The 21,549-nt window shown below is 41.6% G+C and overlaps 1 pseudogene; it reads left to right on the top strand.

The window, feature by feature from the left end:
• LOC109197035 (NLR family CARD domain-containing protein 3-like) overlaps nt 1-21,185 on the top strand; it is a 52,987-nt pseudogene extending 31,802 nt beyond the window's left edge.
• Nucleotides 21,186-21,549: the final 364 nt, after the last annotated feature.

Raw genomic sequence — 21,549 nt, 5'->3', positions numbered from 1 at the left:
GGGGGGGGGGCACAGACTCCCTACCGCATCTGGCAGTGCTCTGTCACCACTGGTTCACCACTGCCTGCTCCATGTACATGGTGACAAGCTGGTCCACCATTTGTGCCAGCACCTCCATGGACTGCGCAATAGCTGGTCTGTCATACCACAGCCTTGGCACCACTGTGATAGAAGGACCCAATTGGACCCTACATTGCAAGATAACTGAGTGTTTATTTACATATGTTTTTGCTTTCAACCAGCTTTCCAGCTGCTATATCCTCAGTCAGTACCCACACACACACTTCTGTCCTGTTCTCTAACTCTCTCTTCTATGGGCCCTTGCAGCTACTGAAATAGGGAAGGCATGGTTAGCATTATGGATATCAACTGTGCCGGCCAGCCTTCCCTGTCACTGTTCCCTAAAGTCACTGCTCCACCCCTCCCCTGCAACTGAGCCACAAACCCCATGCTGGCACACAGGTGTATATATTAATAGATAGTACATTATTACCCCTGTCCTATAGTTTTTATTTTATTCTGTTTGTTGGATATCTATGCTCTACTTCATTTCACCACAAAATTGGTTGAGGGTTTACCATGACTGAGTATTTGATCAAGTATTCTGTTCTAGCTGCTGGAAGACAATGTCATCACTTTTGTGAAGAATGAACTTAAGAAGATCCAGAAGGCTCTGATTCCAGATTACCCTGAATCCCTACAGAGTCAGCAGGAGGATGAGAAGGTATTAGAGGGTGAGGATGAAGAACAGACAAGGAGCAGCAGAGAGGCACTTCTGAAGATTGCAGTGCACATTCTAAGGATAATGAAGCAGGATGTGCTGGCCAACCATCTGCAGAGCAGTATGAGAATTTCTTTAAATATTTAAGATGTTGAATGAATGAGACCCTAATGACTAATGAGACCAACATGGATTCATAATACGTACACTTGATAAATTCATGATATTTATTGTATGATTTTGTTTGTTTGTTTTTAGAAGCTTCCATTAGGAACTTCCAGTGGAGCCAAAGTCAGCTAAAATCTAGTCTGAAGAACAAATTCAATTGTGTGTTTGAGGGGATCGCTAAAGCAGGAAACCCAACCCTTCTGAATCAGATCTACACAGAGCTCTACATCACAGAGGGAGGGACTGCAGAGGTCAATGATGAACATGAGGTCAGACAGATTGAAACAGCATCCAGGAAACCAGACAGACCAGAAACAACCATCAGACAAGAAGACATCTTTAAAGCCTCACCTGGAAGAGATGAACCAATCAGAACAGTGCTGACAAAGGGAGTGGCTGGCATTGGGAAAACAGTCTTAACACAGAAATACACCCTGGACTGGGCTGAAGACAAAGCCAACCAGGACATCCAGTTCATATTTCCATTCACTTTCAGAGAGCTGAATGTGCTGAAAGAGGAAAAGTTCAGCTTGGTGGGACTTGTTCATCACTTCTTTCCTGAAACCAAAGAAGCAGGAATCTGCAGCTTTGAAGACTTCCAGGTTGTGTTCATCTTTGATGGTCTGGATGAGTGTCGACTTCCTCTGGACTTCCACAAAACTACAATCCTGACTGACCCTAGAAAGTCCACCTCAGTGGATGTGCTGCTGATAAACCTCATCAGGGGGAAACTGCTTCCCTCTGCTCGCCTCTGGATAACCACACGACCTGCAGCAGCCAATCAGATCCCTCCTTACTGTGTAGACATGGTAACAGAGATCAGAGGGTTCACCGGCCCACAAAAGAAGGAATACTTTAGGAAGAGATTCAGAGATAAGGAGCAGGCCAGAAGGATAATCTACCACATCAAGATATCACGAAGTCTCCACATCATGTGCCACATCCCAGTCTTCTGCTGGATCACTGCTACAGTTCTGGATGATGTGTTGAAAACCAGAGAGGGAGGACAGCTGCCCAGTACCCTGACTGAGATGTACATCCACTTCCTGGTGGTTCAGGCCAAAGTGAAGAAGGTCAAGTATGATGGAGGAGCTGAGACAGATCCACACTGGAGTCCAGAGAGCAAGAAGATGATGGAGTCTCTGGGAAAACTGGCTTTTGATCAGCTGCAGAAAGGAAACCTGATCTTCTATGAATCAGACCTGACAGAGTGTGGCATCGATATCAGAGCAGCCTCAGTGTACTCAGGAGTGTTCACACAGATCTTTAAAGAGGAGAGAGGACTGTACCAGGACAAGGTGTTCTGCTTCATCCATCTGAGTGTTCAGGAGTTTCTGGCTGCTCTTCATGTCCATCTGACCTTCATCAACTCTGGAGTCAATCTGCTGCAAGAACAACAAACAACCTCCCAGAAGTCTGAATCAAGACAATCTGCAGAGAAACACTTCTACCAGAGTGCTGTGAACAAGGCCTTACAGAGTCCAAATGGACACCTGGATTTGTTCCTCCGCTTCCTCCTGGGTCTTTCACTGCAGACCAGTCAGACTCTCCTACGAGGCCTGCTGACACAGACAGGAAGCAGCTCACAGACCAATCAGGAAACAGTCGAGTACATCAAGGAGAAGCTCAGTGAGAATCTATCTGCAGAGAAAAGCATCAATCTGTTCCATTGTCTGAATGAACTGAATGATCATTCTCTAGTGGAGGAGATCCAACAGTCCCTGAGTTCAGGACGTCTCTCCACAGATAAACTGTCTCCTGCTCAGTGGTCAGCTCTGGTCTTCATCTTACTGTCATCAGAAGAAGATCTGGATGTGTTTGACCTGAAGAAATACTCTGCTTCAGAGGAGGCTCTTCTGAGGCTGCTGCCAGTGGTCAAAGCCTCCAACAAAGCTCTGTGAGTAAATAGGTACTTTCTTTTTGTTGATTGTATTTAACAACAAAAAAAACAACAACAAAAAAAAAAAACAGAGGGTGGCACAATTTTAAAAATTGTAAGATTTTGAGAGATTTTTATTGTTTCGTAGTAGTAAAAGTGTCATTTGTGAAGTGTTTTTGGATGTAATCTGTACCAGAGAGCCATCATTACCCAGCCTATTGGTGATCCCATAGGTGATAATCATTAACACATGAAAAACAAATCTTAAAAAAATCTATAACATACTTTGTTCATATCAAAGGCACAATGAATGATTCAGTTTTGTCTTACTGTTAATTCACTTTTCCACTCCCTCATTTCTCTTCCAATCTTTAACCAACATTTGTGCATCAGTGCACTAGTTAGTTCAAGATGTGAATTCACTTTGTGTATGTCACAATCAGTCTTGGTCACACAGTCACTTCAATTCATTTAACCAGGCTCTTCTGCTACTGCATTTTTCTTATATTGGTTATGCATTTCTGATGATAGGTTTCAGAAAAATCTCTCATTAATTCTTAGAAAAAAAATGTCTTTTTCTTCCCACTCACTATAGAGTTTCTCTCTGTGCTCCAGAAATTTCATAATTGGTGTTCCTGGTGGAGAATTATTATGTCTTTGCAGTCTGCCTTGGTTCATTTTGTCCAGAACAATTCAGTTGTCAAAACACACCACGTTCATTATTTAATTTACCAAAATGAGAGAATATGTCTGATCCATCAGCCTCCTTGGGCAGCTTTACTAGGCTCAGGATGTTTACTCAAATATCTAGTCTCCATGTCCAGTGTTTTTCTGTATTTTTAGATTAGCTAATACTAGTTCAGTACCTGCTGGCACATGGATATAATACTAATGGTTAATTTCCTCATCTCAACATCTGTTGTTATTGTGTTATACCAACAGGCCTTTTTCAGGGAACACAAAATGAGTTAATGATTTAAAGCTGTTCTGCAGCAATGGAGGTTGATCAAGTGTTGAAAGCTGGTGCTACTAATCCCTACAGGTGTTCCAAAATTTTCTGGATTACTTACAACCCACTCTGTCTACATAAAGCAGTGTTGGAACAAACTGTGGTATCATACCCTTGTGAGCATCAGTTTAACAGTACTGTACTGCAGAAAGTAGTGTGTTGCTACAAAAATGGCAAGAAAGGCAATTAACAATGGAAGAGAGACAGACCATCATAACAATTAAAAATGCAGGTTGTTCCTACAGACAAATTGCAAAGTCAAGGTGTCAGTGAGTGCAGTTTCCTTCACCAATAAAAGGCACTCGACTACTGAAGACTGGAAGAAGGTATTATGGATTGATGGTTCAAAATTTGAAATCTTCGGTTCATCACACAGGATCTTTGTACATCGTTGAGTAGGCGAAAGGATGGTTCCACAGTGTGTGGCATCAACTGTCAAACATGGAGGAAGAAGTGTGATGGTCTGAGGCTGTTTTACTGGATCCAGGCTTGGTGACTTGTGCGGTGTAAGAAGCACCCTGGACCAAACAGCTTCCACAGCATTTTGCAGCACCATGTAATGCCCTCTGTTATGTGCCTAGTTGGTCAGGGGTTCATCCTACAGGAATATAATGACCCAAAACACAAGTCCAAGCTATGCCAGAACTACCTCAGGAAAAAAGAACAAGATGGTAAGCTTGAAAACATGGAGTGGCAAGCACAGTCTCCAGACTTAAACCCCATCAAGCTGGTTTGGGATGAACTGGACAGAAGAGTGAAAGCAAAGCAACATACAAGTGCCACATGTTTATGGGAACTTCTGCAACAGATATGGGAAGAACTTTCTGAAGAATATTTGATTTCTATAAAGAAAGAAAGAATGCCACAGGTGTGTTCAGCCTGTTATATCTGCCAAAGGTGGCTACTTTTATGAGTCAAAAGTTTAGAATACATTTTGGTCTATAAATTGATTCCAGTATTTATTTATTTATTTTCCAATTGCTAATTTCTGCTCTGCTTTCATTTCAGAGTGCAATGAGACATTAAACTGCATAATTTTCAATTAAAAAATGGAAAAAATTTAGTTGTCTTTTTACAAAGCAATCGTAAAAATGATTTAGATTTTGATTTAAATTTTACATTAGCTTTTCATACAGTGCATATAGAAATATTTCTTTTTAAAATTAATTTGATCACTTTTTTTCTTTTACAGCCTTAGTAGCTGTAACCTCTCAGAGAGAAGCTGTGAAGCTCTTTCAACAGTTCTCAGTTCCCAGTCCTCTTCTCTGACAGAGTTGGACCTGAGTAACAACAACCTGCAGGATTTAGGAATGAAGCTTCTTTCTCCAGGGCTTGAGAGTCTACACTGTAAACTGGAAGGTCTCAGGTCAGGATTTAGTCTATCATACTGATCATTTTACATCTGAATTTTATCACTGCGTGTATAGCTAATTTTTATGTTCCTCTGTAGAAAAGTCTCACCCTTTTTATTTATTTATATTTTGCTTTGAAAATTGGAAAAAGGTTCAGTGATTTATTGTAAACGTAGAACAGATGAAATAAAGTTTATAAGGCGAAAACATAGTTTATACAATTTCAGCAAGCTTGAAAGTCAGTATTTGGTGTGATTGCCTTCATTCTTCAACTTAGAAGGCAAGCTGTGTTGGAATTTTCATCAATTAATTTTCAGTCCAGTTCATTTGTAATTTAGCATACCTCAGCCTTTCTACCTGTTTCCTATACTTGAGAATGACTTCTTGAAAGCCACGCTTCCGGTGGCCAGAGAAGAACTTTGAAAGAACTTCAGAAAGACTACAGAACTATTGCTTAAAGCATTCTGAAAGTACAATTGGCATGGAAACCAGTGAGCTTGCTAGAAGTGCATACACTGTGAGATCAACTTATCAATTATAGCACCAAGGTATTTAAACTGCTGCATAAACATAAGTCTGGTCCTTTAACGCCACAGAGATGATCATAGGGTTCCTTCTAAAAATCAGTTATCATGTCTTTGGGTTTTGACTCATGTCCAAAAATGACAACTTGCACCACTGTGTAAAATCCCCCACCACAGGCCCATGATCAGGATCATCACTGCTCAAAAGAGAGAAAACAACATTGCAAATATGCAAACTTAGAAATATGGCACGTTGAATATTGACATTGACACTCATTTCTATGCATCACAAATAAAAGTGGAGAAAGAATGCACCTCTGTGGCAGAGGAAAAAAAGAGCACTATCTACCTTTACATGTTGTGGCTTCCAGTTAACAAATGCACCAGGGAACATATAAGTTCAACGTTATGAATCTTCTCAAGTTTACCTGTAAGGTTGCTGCTTTTGTGTGTCTGCAGTCTGTCAGGCTGTCTGATCACAGAAGAAGGCTGTACTTCTCTGGCCTCAGCTCTGAGCTCCAACCCTTCCCATCTGAGAGTGCTGGACCTGAGCTTTAATCACCCAGGGGACTCAGGAATGACGCTGTTGTCGGCTGGACTGAAGGATCCACGCTGGAGACTGGACACTCTCAGGTATGGAGAGAATGTCTGATAGAGGAGGAAGAGCTGGAAACATTTCCTGTGCCTTTCACTCACTTCCTGTTTGCTTCATCCACATGTGGCATGAACAACCACACATGCGGGAATATTTTCATTTCCTCACTACAGAAACACTAGTCTAGTTTAATAATAGCTTTGGCTTTGGGTAGTGCTCTCACCAGAGGTGGGAAGTAACGAAGTACAAATACTTTGTACTTAAGGAGACTTTTTAGGTATCTGTACATCAATATTCTGACAACTTTTGTGTCTACTTCCTAGTTACATTTTCAAATCAATATCTTAGCTTAGTAATATCATATTTTGCATTTATACTTGGGGTTTAAAGTGAGCTGGCACAAGTGTGAATGTCCATAAATTTTGGTCTCAGTACTTCAGCATCTGGCTGGTGCTACTAAAGAGGAGTGAGGATAAAAGACGTAATGTTTTTTAAAGTGGCAAGTAATTAAAAATGCATAATTTCTATCAGCTCGACAAACCTCAGCAAACACGCAAACTGTCACGTTACTGGCTCTGCTACCCAATAGTTATTTTTCAGATTTTGTTATTATATTGTTTGAATACTGTTATTCATGGTTTTGTGTTCTCTTAATGATTTTTTTGTTCATGTTGTTACACCCCACTCTAGGGGTACAGGAACATAGCATAAGGGTTAAAAAGGAAGTGACCCCGCGCTGGTCCCCAAAACATTACAAAGAAAAGCCAAGTTGTTAAGTAAAAGATGGTTTATTGTCTAGACTGAAAACTAAGCTCCGGGGTGAACAAAGCCCAAAATAACAAACAAAACAAGCTTACTCAGAAAAGAGGGTGCTACCTAAACCCTAGGTGAAACAAAACCAAATAAAGGACAAATGCTACAACTAACTCCCTACTGAACAAACAGGAAAAAACAGTACAGAAGATAATAAGGCAGCCCACCCCTTCTGTTTCAGTGCTCAACCTCATCAAATTCGTATATTTACACCTATCTATAGAAACTCCCAAGCACAGGAATCAACCCCCCCCCCCCCGATAAAACCACAGCATTCAGGAAGTCGAGTCAGGAAAGCCCAACCGGGGATCAACTCAAAGCAGACCCAGGGGGGTTTGCATCAGCTCTATGATCTGTTAGGTCCAGAGATGGTAGTACTGCCAGGAAGGGCCCCCAGAATTTTTCAAAGGTTCCATACTTCCCTTTTACACTATATTATATCTTCTCAGATGTGCAGTAGGACACTAGCTCATTAATCCAGTGTCTCAATGTTGGAGAATTTTCAGATTTCCAATGTAGCATAATACATTTTTTTCACTGCTGTACTCGCAAGTAAAATAAAATATTTCTTATGGTAATTCACATTGATAGAACCTGTGTCACCTAGAATCCATAGTTTTGGGTCCAGTTCAATTTGGATCCCCATTACCCTTGAGATTATTTCGATGGCCCGTCTACGAAATTCTTCTATCACTGGGCAATTCCACAGCATGTGTAGGAGATCGCCATCTGTCACCTTACATCTCAAGCATCTGGGGGAATAATTACTATCAATTTTATGTAGCCTGTAAGGGGTGTAATATGAGATGATGAGATGAGATAGCCTTTATTTGTCAGTTGCAGGTCTTTTGCCCACAACCGAGATTACAGACCTTGCCGACCGTACATACAATACAAACATCACATTGGGGAGACAGGTCAGGCCAGGTAGCGAGGAAAAAAAACATCAAAAAGTGTAACACAAAAGGATAATACAGGAATGCACAGATATCAACACACCATAACATAATAAACACAGACAAGCAACATGGGAAAGTGTTCCAGTGTGTACATCTGATCTGGGACCGCTGCAATCTTTGACTGCGCCTCCAGCTGACCCGATGTCCACATCATGGGGGAGGTAAGTGTTGGAGGTGGCGTTGGATAGGGAGGGTGATGCGTCAGTGAGTGCTTATCAGTATCAGTATATGTATAGAATAGAATAGAATAGAATAGCATAATCCTTTAATTGTCCCACAAGGGGAAATTTGGTTGTAACAGCAGCCAAAAAGACACATATACAAACAAACAGTACACAGGACACAGAACAGAAACATACACAATTTTTCTTACATATTTACATAAGGATAATGGTTACTATATACGGAGAGTACTGTATGTGTGTGCGTGTCCATAGTTCAGCTGAGACAGTGTCCTTCGCCCCGCCAGGCTAAGTAAGCAGTCTTCCAGCCAACCCAGGTGGCCTTGTATGGAATGGGAAGGAACAGACTCAACACAGTCGTTATCAGGGAGTTTTTGTTCAGCTCCAGCCTTGAGCCCACAGCTGGCGCCGAAGGGGTAGCCGCATTATGATGGTGATTTTCTTTTGCAAACAACTCATGAGAATTTCAAGCTGTTTTTAACACTCCGACACTGGTCTCTCAATCTCCCGTTAATAGCTGCGAGTTTCTCCATGATGTTATTAGCCGTCAATTCCATGGTCTTGTCACTCTTTTGCTCACATAGCAGATTCTGAGACTTCACGACCGCAGCCAACTGATCCGAGATGTAATCCCGCTTCCGCCCAGAGATGTTGTTCTGAGTGGATTCTTTCCTGATGTAATCCAACATACATACGCTCAGAGGTGTTATTCTGAGCATTCACTGCAGTCATGAGCGCCTCCAAGCTCTTAACCATGCTGCCTTCAGTGAGCCCATTCTGACAAGTCACACCTGTCGTTCCAATCTCAGCGGGCAGCTTTGTGGGGGTTTGAACAGCTGGTTCCGCTCTCTTAATTCTCCGATAAGCCAGGGCCAAGCCAGCTCCGATCAGCAAGAACCCTGTTATCATGGTTCGGAATAGGTAGATATCTTCAGCATCCTCGATCGACAGTCCCGCCAGGCACACGATCCTCTGCCACCCATCCATCGTGTATCCAGCAGGGAAAGTCCCTCCAGGGCACTCGGGTTCTCCCGAGCCCAGACTTTCGTTAAAGGGTGTCAATAGCATTCAGAGACCAGTTGATCAAATCCATAATTCTCTTTTAGGTTTTAGACACAGACTGTGAGAGAGTGTTCCAGGGAAAGTAATACAAAAAAAGACACGAGACTAGACAAGGACATAATATATCCTATGAAGTATGTTAAATTGCATTTGCCTGTGTTTTGTAGAAATAATTGGTACCATTCTACCTCTTCATAGACATAGCCCAGGTCTGTCTCCCATTATCTTTTTATGGACACTTTGTTGTGATCAGGTAACTTTTCATTGATAATGGCATATATAGAAGATGCTATTCCTTTTATTGACTTCCATGGTTTGGTGCAAAGATGGGTTTCAAGAGGAGTTTCTTTTGGTATCTCGCGGAATGTCCCTTTGGATTTCTCTTTGACCAACTCTCTGTTAGGATGCCTGGGTCGTTGACCCAGGGTTTTGAGTTTATTATATTATTTAACATTTCTAGTCTTCGGTTTCTTTGTTAATTCAATTCAATTCAATTCAATTTTATTTATATAGCGCCAAATCACAACAAAAGTCGCCTCAAGGCGCTTTATATTGTACAGTAGATAGCACAATAATAAATACAGAGAAAAACCCAACAATCATATGACCCCCTATGAGCAAGCACTTTGGCGACAGTGGGAAGGAAAAACTCCCTTTTAACAGGAAGAAACCTCCGGCAGAACCAGGCTCAGGGAGGGGCGGCCATCTGCTGCGACCGGTTGGGGTGAAAGAAGGAAAACAGGATGAAAGACATGCTGTGGAAGAGAGACAGAGATTAATAACAGATATGATTCGATGCAGAGAGGTCTATTAGCACATAGTGAGTGAGAAAGGTGACTGGAAGGGAAAAACTCAATGCATCATGGGAATCCCCGGCAGCCTACGTCTATTGCAGCATAACTAAGGGAGGATTCAGGGTCACCTGGTCCAGCCCTAACTATATGCTTTAGCAAAAAGGAAAGTTTTAAGCCTAAACTTGAAAGTAGAGATAGTGTCTGTCTCCCGAATCCAAACTGGAAGTTGGTTCCACAGAAGAGGGGCCTGAAAACTGAAGGCTCTGCCTCCCATTCTACTTTTAAATACTCTAGGAACAACAAGTAGGCCTGCAGTGCAAGAGCGAAGTGCTCTAATAGGGTGATATGGTACTACAAGGTCATTAAGATAAGATGGGGCCTGATTATTTAAGACCTTGTATGTGAGGAGCAGGATTTTGAATTCAATTCTGGATTTAACAGGAAGCCAATGAAGGGAAGCCAAAACAGGAGAAATATGCTCTCTCTTTCTAGTCCCTGTCAGGACTCTTGCTGCAGCATTTTGGATTAGCTGAAGGCTTCTCAGCGAGTTTTTAGGACTTCCTGATAATAGTGAATTACAGTAGTCCAGCCTGGAAGTAATAAATGCATGAACTAGTTTTTCAGCATCACTCTGAGACAGGATATTTCTAATTTTAGAGATGTTGCGCAAATGGAAGAAAGCAGTCTTACATATTTGTTTAATATGTGCATTGAAGGACATGTCCTGGTCAAAAATGACTCCAAGGTTTCTCACAGTGTTACTGGAGGCCAAGGTAATGCCATCCAGAGTAAGAATCTGCTTAGATACCATATTTCTAAGATTTTCAGGGCCGAGTACAATAACCTCAGTTTTATCTGAATTAAGAAGCAGAAAGTTAGCGGCCATCCAGGTCTTTATGTCTTTAAGACATTCCTGCAGTTTAACTAATTGGTGTGTGTTACCTGGCTTCATGGATAGATAGAGCTGCGTGTCATCTGCATAGCAGTGAAAATTTATGCTATGTCTTCTAATGATGTTGCCTAAGGGAAGCATGTACAATGTAAATAGAATTGGTCCTAGCACTGAACCCTGTGGAACACCATAATTGACCTTAGTGTCTGAAGAGGACTCTCCATTTACATGTACAAACTGGAGTCTATTAGATAGATATGATACAAACCACTGCAGTGCAGTACCTGTAATACCTACAGCATGTTCTAATCGCTCTAATAGGATATTATGGTCAACAGTATCGAACGCAGCACTGAGGTCTAGCAGGACAAGCACAGAGATGAGTCCACTGTCAGAGGCCATAAGAAGATCATTTGTAACCTTCACTAAAGCTGTTTCTGTGCTGTGATGAGCTCTGAAACCTGACTGAAACGCTTCAAATAAGCCATTCCTCTGCAGATGATCTGTTAGCTGTTTGACAACTACTCTTTCAAGGATTTTTGATATAAAAGGAAGGTTGGAGATTGGCCTATAATTAGCTAAGACAGCTGGGTCTAGAGATGGCTTTTTAAGTAAAGGTTTAACTACAGCCACCTTGAAGGCCTGTGGTACATAGCCGATTATTAGAGATAGGTTGATCATATTTAAGATCGAAGAATTAATTAATGGCAGGACTTCTTTGAGCAGTTTTGTAGGAATGGGGTCTAAAAGACACGTTGATGGTTTGGAGGAATTAATTATTGAAGTTAACTCAGAAAGATCAATTGGAGAAAAAGAGTCTAACTTAACATTGATGGTACTAAGAGTAGCTGTAGATAATATTACATCTGTGGGATGATTATTGGTAATTTTTTCTCTAATGATAAAAATTTTATTTGTGAAGAAGTTCATGAAGTCATTACTAGTTAACGTTAAAGGGATGGTTGGCTCAGTAGAGCTCTGACTTTTTGTCAGCCTGGCTACAGTGCTGAAGAGAAACCTGGGGTTGTTCTTATTTTCTTCAATCAGTGACGAATAGTAAGATGTTCTGGCTTTGCGGAGGGCTTTCTTATAAAGCAGCAAACTATTTCTCCAGGCTAAATGATGATCCTCTAAATTTGTGACACGCCATTTCCTCTCCAGCTTACGAGTTATCTGCTTTAGGCTACGTGTTTGAGAATTATACCACGGAGTCAGGGACTTTGGATTTGAGGCCTTAGTTTTCACAGGAGCTACAGTATCCAGAGTCGTACGTAGTGAGGAGGTAAAATTATTAACAAGATAATCGACCTCTGTTGGAGTAGCGTTCAGATAGCTGCTCTGCTCTATGTTGGTACAGGGCATTGAAGATGATAACAGTGGGTGGATTATATTCTTAAACTTAGTTACAGCACTTTCAGAAAGACATCTACTTTGATAAAGTCTACTCTCCACTGCTGTGTAATCAATTATTGTAAATGTAAATGTTATCAGGAAATGATCAGACAGCAGAGGGTTTTCAGGAAACACTGTTAAATATTCAGTTTCTATGCCATATGTTAAAACAAGATCTAGAGTGTGATTAAAGTGGTGGGTGGGTTCTTTTACGTTTTGAGAGAAGCCAATTGAGTCTAATAACAGATTAAATGCGATGTTGAGGCTGTCATTTTTAGCATCTACATGGATGTTAAAATCACCCACAATAATTATTTTATCTGAGCTGAGCACTAAATCAGATAAAAAGTCTGAGAAATCAGAGAGAAACTCTGTGTAAGGCCCAGGTGGACGATAGATGATAACAAGTAAGACTGGTTTCTGAGTTTTACAGCTGGGGTGGACGAGGCTAAGCATCAGGCTTTCAAATGAATTAAAAGTCTGTCTTGGTCTTTCGTTAATTAATAGGCTGGTGTGAAAAATTGCTGCCACACCGCCCCCTCGGCCTGTGCTTCGGGATTTCTGGTAGTTAGAATGACTCGGGGGTGTTGATTCATTTAAACTAACATACTCATCCTGCTGCAACCAGGTTTCTGTAAGGCAGAGTAAATCGATTTGTTGATCAATTATTAAGTCATGTACTAACAGAGACTTGGAGGAGAGAGACCTAATATTTAATAATCCACATTTCACTGTTTTACTCTTTGGTTCAGATGTGGATACTGTATTGTTCTTTCTTTGTGATTTTTTATGTTTAAGTTGTTTATTGCTGATTTTTAGTTTGTTTTTTGTCTTTTTGGGAGCTGACACAGTCTCAATGGAGATGGGTTTTTGGGGGTGTAGCAGGAGGAGAGAAGCTGCAGAGAGGCGTGTAAGACTGCAACTCTGCTTCCTGGTCCCAACTCTGGATAGTCATATTTTGGGGGGTTTAATGAATTTGTCCATATTTCTAGAAATGAGAGCTGCTCCATCCAAAGTGGGATGGATGCCGTCTCTCCTAACAAGACCAGGTTTCCTCCAGAAGGTTTGCCAATTATCTATGAAGCCCACATCGTTTCTGGGACACCACTCAGACAGCCAGCAATTTAAGGAGAACATGCGGCTAAACATGTCACTCCTGGTCTGATTGGGGAGGGGACCAGAGAAAACTACAGAGTCCGACATTGTTTTTGCAAAGTTACACACCGATTCAATATTGATTTTAGTGACCTCCGATTGGCGTAACCGGGTGTCATTACTGCCGACGTGAATTATGATCTTACTGTATTTACGTTTACCCTTAGCCAGCAGTTTTAAATTTCCTTCAATGTCGCCTGCTCTGGCCCCTGGAAGACAATTGACTATGGTTGCCGGTGTCTCTAGCTTCACATGTCTGAGAACAGAATCACCAATTACCAGAGTTTGACCCCGGCGGGTGTGTCGCTGAGTGGGGAAAAACGGTTAGACACATGAACAGGTTGGTGGTGTACCTGGGGCTTCAGTTTAAGACTATGCTTCCTCCTCACCGTCACCCAGCCGCCCTCTTTCCCCAGCTGCTTGGGGTCTGCCGGGGAACAGCTAGCGGGGCCTACGCTATCTTCGGCTGCACCAGCTACAGGGGCCTGGCTAGCTACGGGTGAATGAAGGGTGCGAAGCCGAGTCTCCAATTCAGTAATCCTGGCCTCCAGAGCTGCAAATATGCTACATTTATTACAGGTATCATTACTGCTAAAGGAGGCCGAGGAGTAACTAAACATCTGACACAATGAGCAGGAAAGTGCAGGAGGGACAGGTGAAGTAGCCATGGTGCTAACGAGTCGGCTACGAGCTAAGCTAAGCTAGCGAAACAGTAAAGAGACAGTGAGTGAATACTTTGGCTATAAATTAGGTAGTGAGTACACAGAAAGGGTGATTCAGATGAAGCACGTTAAGATTATACTATGAAAAAGGGATGTATCAAAAGATTTAAATTAAATTGCTAAGCAGAAAAGCTACTCAGAAACACCACTGTGTTTGAGCAGGAACAGGAAGTGATACTATACCACAGAGCGAGCGAACACCCTAGAGTGTCTCATGAGTTCTGTCTCATGGTTTATGTCTCTGTGTAATCCTTAGTTGCTTTATCCCCGTGTCCAGTCAGTGTCTGTGTCTGCCCTGGTCCCACGTCTCTGTTCCCTCTGTAGTGCCTGTCTGTGATTCTGTGTCTGTAAGTTCAGTCTGTGTTATGTTTCCTGTTTTACTTTGAAAGTCCGTGTCTCATGTAAATGCGTCTGGTTGTGCTTCCTTTGTCTCGTTAGGCCTGATTTGCCCCAGCTGTGTTTCCCTCCTGTTACTCATTCCCTGATTGCTCCCTCTGTGTATTTAAGCCCTGTGTTTCTCTGTGTCCGTGTCGCGATCTTATCTAGCTGTCTGTTCTGTCTGTGTAAGTGTATTTTGTATTCCTTGTTTTGTTACCCTTTTGAGTTCACGTTTCGCCTCCAAGTGTCTGCACATTGGGTCCTCCTACTACCACTCCTGCCTGCACACAGCCTTCACATAACACTCTCTTATTTCTAGAAATTTGAAGAAACTTTGTCCTGGAAGTTTGAATTTTTCCTTTAGTTGTTGAAAGTCAATAAATGTATCATTATTGTATCAATCAGCAGCAGTTCGAATATTTCTGTCCTTCCATTCCCGCAATATTGGGTCGGCAATATGATGAGAGACGTCAGGGTTGCCCCATAGGGGTGTCCTTCTAAGAAAAGAGATATTTATTTTCAGAAGCGAGTGAGATTCCTGCCGGGCGCTGAAGGTGTTTAATATTATCAAATTGTTTGTAAGCTTGGATAGACATTTTTTTGTACCTAAAAATGGAATATTTTAATGGTATGGGGTTCACCTCATGTTGTTCTAGTGGAACCCATCTAACCTCACTCCTCTGCATGTAGCCAGATCCAAATTGATTGGTACTGGGAGGCAAGATAACAGTTCTTAAAGTTTAGTAAATTAAGTCCTCCCCTTGAATATGGGGCCTGCAGAGAGGTGAGTTTGACTCTTGGATTTTTCTTTTGCCATATGAAAGAAGTTATAATTTTATTAAGCTCTTTGAAGAAACTTTTGGGAACATTTGTAGGGAGACATTGAAATAAGTAAATGAACTTCGGCAAAGTGTTCATTTTAATAACATTAATTCTGCCTATGAGGGATAATGGGAAATCCATCCATCTCTGAATTGATATAATTTAGCTTGAATATTTGATCCTCGGATTTACCAATTTGTATACCCAAATACGCGAAGCCATTATTACACCACTGTAATGGGTCAGTAAGAGCTCTAATACGGCTATCTTGTATTTTTTTTTTTTTTTTGTCTGTCCCATTTGGTTCTTTAGCCGTCAGAATTGTTGTCTGAAGACCAACAAAGATACCAAATGGATTTATTTTGCCAAATGGATCATCATGGCATTGCCGTATTGGTCCATTTGATCAAACTTTGTTGTTATTATTTATTTTATTTTCAGTTGTTACAGATGGGACAGACATGACTGGGGGATAGGAAAGGGAGAAAGAAAGAGGGGAAGGAAAAGAAAAACAGAAGGGAAAAGGGACAGTGAGAAAGGGCACTTACAAAGACAAAGAGAAAAAAAAATCTCCTGGATCACCTGTTGAGAGAAAAAGAAGAGAAAACAAGCAAAAAAAACCAAAAAACAAAGCAACATACTAAACACAACACCATCACGTTAATCTAGCTAAGTGTGAACAGCAGTAAATACTAAATATTGAAAGTTGTTGTGCAGCACGCAGGACAGACAGCGCACAATGTGCTTTGAAGTAGCAGCTATGAAAGGTGTAGTTTATGTCTACGAACAGTGAACACCCGTGTGCACACCTGTGTGGATCAGCACGCTTGTTTACAAAAGGTTTCCCCATGTAACGGTCTGCTAGAGGGTGTGGAGGCCCATAGCCCTGTCCCCCAGGGCATGAAGCAGGCATGGAGGAGATCCAGGCTCCAGACATCCAGAGGCCCCAGAGTGCAAGAGCCCAAGGAGTACCACCGGAGGGGCATCCGTGCCACCCTCCTGGGAAGGGCTGAGGAGATCCCCAGACGAGGGGTTGTATATTTAATGTCATAATCTCGCTTTTGGTATAGTTTAACTTGTATCCTGAGGCTGCACTGTATTTGAGACACTTCATGAAGGAGATAATTGATTTAAGTGGGTCCGTTATGTATAGTAGGAGGTCATCTGCGTATAGAGAAAGTTTATGTTCACTTGTACCAAATTTGATTCCAGATATGGAGGCACTAGTACGAATGGCAGCGGCTAGTGGTTCGATCGCAATTGCGAAGAGCAAGGGGGGAGCTTGGACAACCTTGTCTGCAGTCTCTGGTTAAAGAGAAAGTGCCTGAGAGCACATCATTTGTTATGATATTGGCTCTGGGGGCATTAAAAAGTATCCTAACATAGCGGGTGAACTTCTGTCCAAAGCCCATAGTTTCCAATGCCCGAAATAGAAAGTTTGGCTCAATCCTGTCAAATGCTTTATTAGCATCCATAGAGATTATTAGCAGGGGGTCTTGATTTTTTTGAGCAGTATTCAATATATGGAGCAAACGTCGCACATTATCTGCTCCGTGCCTGCTTTTAATGAAGCCTGTTTGGTCAGCGTGTGTTAAGAGGAAACTCAGGAGGCAAGAAAGACAGACTCAGACATGTAGATCCACATGGGCAATGTCTCCACAGAGACACGTGCCGAGACATCGGTTCTCTCTTTATTTATAGACAGCTCTTACGCAGCACATTTCAGGGCGCCACCCCTTGTGAGTACAAAGCAACTCCTTACAAGGTGATAAGCATAAAACATATATGTTCAAACTGTCACAACAGGAACTGGTCAAGCTTATCTCAGCAAACTCAGCAAGGGTGAGGTTTCCTGTGGCAGTTTCCTCATGCAAGCTTTTGTCAAAACACAATGTATGCAGGAGTTTTAAATGAAGCTAAACAACTAGGGATTTTTAACTACAATAGAGCAAAATACATATAAAAATCCTTTAACAGCGTGTATTATCTTAGGCATAATGTCTTCCAATCTGAGTGCAATTATTTTGGATAATATTTTATAATCTGCATTTAAGAGGCTGAGGGGTCTGTAAGAGTCGCATCTCTGTTTGTCCTTGCCCGGTTTTGGGAGTAATGTGATTGTTGCAATTTCCAATGAATCTGGTAATTTATTATTTTCTAAAGCTTCTTTAATCATATTTGTGAGTGGTGTCAGTAATTTATTTGAGAAAGCCTTATACTAATCAACTGAGAATCCATCTGGTCCAGGGGTCTTATTATTTTGTAAAAGGGCTCGGAGTACCTCCATCTCAGATATATCTGCATCAAGCAGTTCTTTGTCCTCATTATGTAATTTGGGAAGGGTTATTCATCTATAAATCTTTTTGCAGCAGTACTGTCAACCCCTTGCTTAGATTTATACAAATATTCATAGAACCGTTTAAACTCGACAGTTATGGGTGCTGATTCGTCAAGAAGTTTATCATCTTCCGTTAATATTGTCTGTATAAATTTGTCAGATGTTTCTTTCTTAATTTGCCAGGCCAGTATTTTACTTGTTTTGTTTCCAAATTCGTAGTAGTGATATCTAGTTCTGGCCATGGCTGCTTCCGCTCTGCTGGTGCATAAATTATCATATTGCATCGTTGTTTTTGTTAATGTATTGAGGTATTCTTCCTTTTTGGTGGCAATATATTCATGTGTTATTCTGATCATTCCAGTCCTGCATGCAGTATTTTTAGTTTTGCTTCCCCTTGTCTCTTTCTGTCCCGTTAGGCCCAGCTGTGTTCCCTCTGTTGCCATGTCTGTGATGTCATAGTATTAGGCCCGTGTCTGTGCATGCATGTCATATTTCCTGTTTTACTTTGAAGGTCCGTTTCTTATGTCAGTGTATTCAGTTTTGCTTCCTCCCTGTCTCGTCTATCAATTAGGTTTATCTGTGCTCTCCTCCTGTGTCTCATTCCCTCATTTTTCCCTCAGTGTATTAAAGCCCTGTGTTTCTCACTGTCAGTATCGCGTCCTCTGCATTAGTTGTGTGTTCCTCACTGGCCATGTTTTGTCGGCTTATGCCTTGCCTCGTCATGAACTCCTAATTTAGATCATGTTGCCTAGTTTGAGTTTTTGGTTTTGTTTCTAATACTCATGTATTGTGTTTTTAAAAAGTGTCTTCTACCAGTGAAATAAACTACCGCCTTTAAGTTTAATACTCCGCCTCAGAGTCCTGCGTTTGGGTCCAACCACTGCCAGCCACACAGCTCACCATGACACAAACTGTGTGCAGTTTATCGCACAGTGTGTTGCTAGCTAAAGGGCCAGCTGCTGTATTTCTCAGGGAGAGAAAAGAAAGAGAGCTAATTTTACTCAGAGATGGAGAAGGATTATAAGGCAGACTGGGGAGGAAAAATAGAGGTTATATTTAAAGGTAAGGACTGCTCAGTGACACCTGATAGACTGTTCACCAGATCTCACTTTAGCCCCTGACTGTTCTCATTTTCCTGTTTAGGTGTGGGGGCAAATTCACTCTCTGTCTTTCATTGCATGTGTCCCACATAACAGATTCAAGCTGAGGACGTCATTGGAATTTGAATGTAGATTTGAATAACAGTTGTATTCTCATGTACAAATATATATTTACATTAATATGACATGTGGTTAACATAGCTTTCCACAAAATAGCTGGTAGAAATGTCCTTTGGAGCTACTTTTTACTCTCTTTAAGTACATTTCTGAGCCTGTACTTTTTCAGCCTGAGAAATGAGCCTGGAAAAGTTTGGGAGACAGTACAACACATTAATTTTTGTCTCTGAAACCTATTTCCATTTCTAATGCCTCTTCAGTGATGTTATGTTTAGAGTCGTTACTACTCTACTACTTTGCAGATGTAGAGGCTGTACCAGTCATTGGCATCAAAGCTATTGCTACATTAAACAATGTGACTGGGTCTGTGCCTGATGCCCAAATACTTAATGAGTAAAAACCTGAGTCACTTAGCTTCACATTTCTGGAGATATTATATCCTTACATTCTTGGCCTGTTTATTTTTACTCAATAGTAAGGGGTCTCTTTATTCTGTATTGATATGGACTTCATGTGAACAGATGCACTCTCTAGTGCATGTTGATCTAAATTTAGGCTCTTCTTTCCCTTTTCCCCACATCACTGTTAGACCTAATATCAATTATTGTCTACATGGCAGCAAGATGTATCATGGTTGCAAGAGCATGTGTCTCATTACATCTACAGACATACTACCATTGGCCAATTTCTCTGGGCAGGCTAGAAAACTATTTAGACATTCACAGATAACTACATTTATTGTCATATGAACAATATCCTATTCATTAGACTGGTGGAGCCATGCTTTAATTTTATGGATTTATTGCTCTGACTATTAATCCATCAACTGCTTTAAAGAACAGATCCAGGATCAGTCCAAAATCATCAGCAGTTTGATCCATGTATGGATTGAAGTGTATTTGTGAAAATGTTGGACTGTTCCTTTATCAGTGTGTAACAGTGTGTGTATGAGAGCCATGTAATGTCCATATGTACATGCTGACTGTGCTGCTCTGACCCCTCCTCCTTTCAGGGTGGAGCCTGCTGGAGTCCGATGGTTGAGACCAGGTCTGAGGAAGTGTAAGTGTGTTTTTAATGTGATTCATGCAAACAAAGCGGCACACATTCAACCATCTTCATCATTCACGTCTCTGATGTCAGGAGTCATCATCAAAGTGTCAATCAATGAACAGATGATGGATCAATAACTGCAGCTAGATTGTGTTTGTTCTCTCCATCAGATTCCTGTCAACTCACAATCGACGCAAACACAGTGAACACAAAGCTCCAACTGTCTGACAACAACCGGAAGGTGACACATGTGGAGGAGGTTCAGTCATATCCTGATCATCCAGACAGATTTGATTACTGGAATCAGCTTCTGTGTAGAAATGGTCTGACTGGTCGCTGTTACTGGGAGGTCGAGTGGAGAGGAAATGTTATTATATCAATGAGTTACGGAAGAATCGGAAGAAAAGGAGGCAGTAACAACTGTTTGTTTGGAGGGAATGATCAGTCATGGAGACTGAGCTGCTCTGATCATGGTCCTCTTTATATCCTTCACAATAACAGATACACGTCCATCTCCTCCTCCTCCTCCTCCTCTGTCTCTAACAGAGCAGCAGTGTATGTGGACTGTCCTGCTGGCACTCTGTCCTTCTACAGAGTCTCCTCTGACACTCTGATCCACCTCCACACCTTCAACACCACATTCACCGAACCTCTTTATCCTGGGTTTAGAGTTGATTTTGGTTCCTCAGTGTTCCTGTGCTGAGTTGAGTGTAAAGAGTTTCCTCCTGTTAGAGAAACACTCTGACTGTTGAACAGATAGTTCAGTCTGTACATGGTAAATGGCCTGTTTTTGTATAGCGCTTTACTAGTCCCTAAGGACCCCAAAGCACTTTACACATCCAGTCATTCACCCATTCACGCACACATTCACACACTGGTGATGGCAAGCTACATTGTAGCCACAGCCACCCTGGGGCGCACTGACAGAGGCGAGGCTGCCGGACACTGGCGCCACCGGGCCCTCTGACCACCCCCAGTAGGCAACGGGTGAAGTGTCTTGCTCAAGGACACAATGACCGAGACTGTCCGAGCCGGGGCTCGAACCGGCAATCTTCCGATTACAAGGCGAACTCCCAACTCTTGAGCCACAATCGCCCACATGTCTGTCTCTTTCACTCAGAAACACATTTTCAGATTCATGGATTCAATCAGTTGATGTTTGAAACTCTTCTAAATGATTCCTTGTAAACTTCTTCCTCTTCAGTCCTTTAAAGATGGAAGCTCCCATTATTCCAGGATCCACATGTTGTTTTCTGTCTTTTTCCACTCAAAGTTCCACAGTGAATATCAGTATGTTGTTTTTCTCTGAAGCACAGTTCACAACCAGCTCCTCTGCATTTTCAACAAGTCTGAGCTCATTAAAATGAATCCAAATGTTTGATTTGTCTTTCCTAATGGGATGTTTCCAAACTCTCCACATGCTCTTACTGTTTCACTCATTTTTGGAAGCTCCTCATTTGAAAATGTTTCAGCCATATAAGCTGAAAATATTGGCTCAATAGTCTTGAATGCAGTTCTAAGCAGA

This window comes from Oreochromis niloticus, unplaced genomic scaffold, assembly GCF_001858045.2.
Source record: "Oreochromis niloticus isolate F11D_XX unplaced genomic scaffold, O_niloticus_UMD_NMBU tig00007374_pilon, whole genome shotgun sequence".
Classification (NCBI taxonomy): domain Eukaryota; kingdom Metazoa; phylum Chordata; class Actinopteri; order Cichliformes; family Cichlidae; genus Oreochromis; species Oreochromis niloticus.
The sequence above is the reverse complement of the archived record's forward strand: the minus strand, read 5'-3'. Positions and strand labels throughout refer to the sequence as shown.